This window comes from Penaeus monodon, chromosome 19, assembly GCF_015228065.2.
Source record: "Penaeus monodon isolate SGIC_2016 chromosome 19, NSTDA_Pmon_1, whole genome shotgun sequence".
Classification (NCBI taxonomy): domain Eukaryota; kingdom Metazoa; phylum Arthropoda; class Malacostraca; order Decapoda; family Penaeidae; genus Penaeus; species Penaeus monodon.
Window position 1 is genome coordinate 2028180 of NC_051404.1, and position 619 is coordinate 2028798.

The window sequence follows — 619 nt, forward strand, 5'->3', positions numbered from 1 at the left end:
GAGTGGTTGGGTGGTTGTTGAGTTGAATGATGTCCAGGGATGCTTTTTTTTATGTTTGGTTTATCGACGGTATAACGATTTTCAAACACTCCCTCACCATCTTAAAAAAAAAAGGATGAACCAAATAGTAATCATAACCAAACAACGTGACCGAATCCCATCACAAACCTCTCATCCCGAATACGAAGTCAGAGACGAGACACAGGGTTGAAACGCGGACTCATCCGACGCACCTTGGTAAGAATTTTTTCATCACTTATTCTTCTATTTTCTGCTTCATATTTCGCGTGTCTAAGAATAACCACCGCGAGAGATTGTTCTTGAAGGCTTAATTGACAAGCCTGGGCAATTTTCTTAGCTCATTATGCCGTCATTTTCCCGTAAATAAGGGATATTGTTTTTAACCCCCCAATGCAAGGCTGTGTTTACATCATGTGCTTTTCCTCGAGAGAAATAATTATAAATTTAAAAGGGTTTTTTTTTTTACATTATTTTTTAAATAGGGACTTTTTTGGGTCTTTTTGGCGCAGTGGCAGACCAGTAATATCTGCTGATGGTGAGAATTGCATGTATATTACGGGATTATATGTACTTTGGAGAGGGTAATGTTAATTCTCAA

General features: G+C 38.1%; 1 pseudogene; it reads left to right on the forward strand.

The window, feature by feature from the left end:
* Positions 1–6: 6 nt before the first annotated feature.
* The window catches only part of LOC119584964, a 79055-nt pseudogene continuing 78442 nt past the window's right edge, over positions 7–619 (forward strand).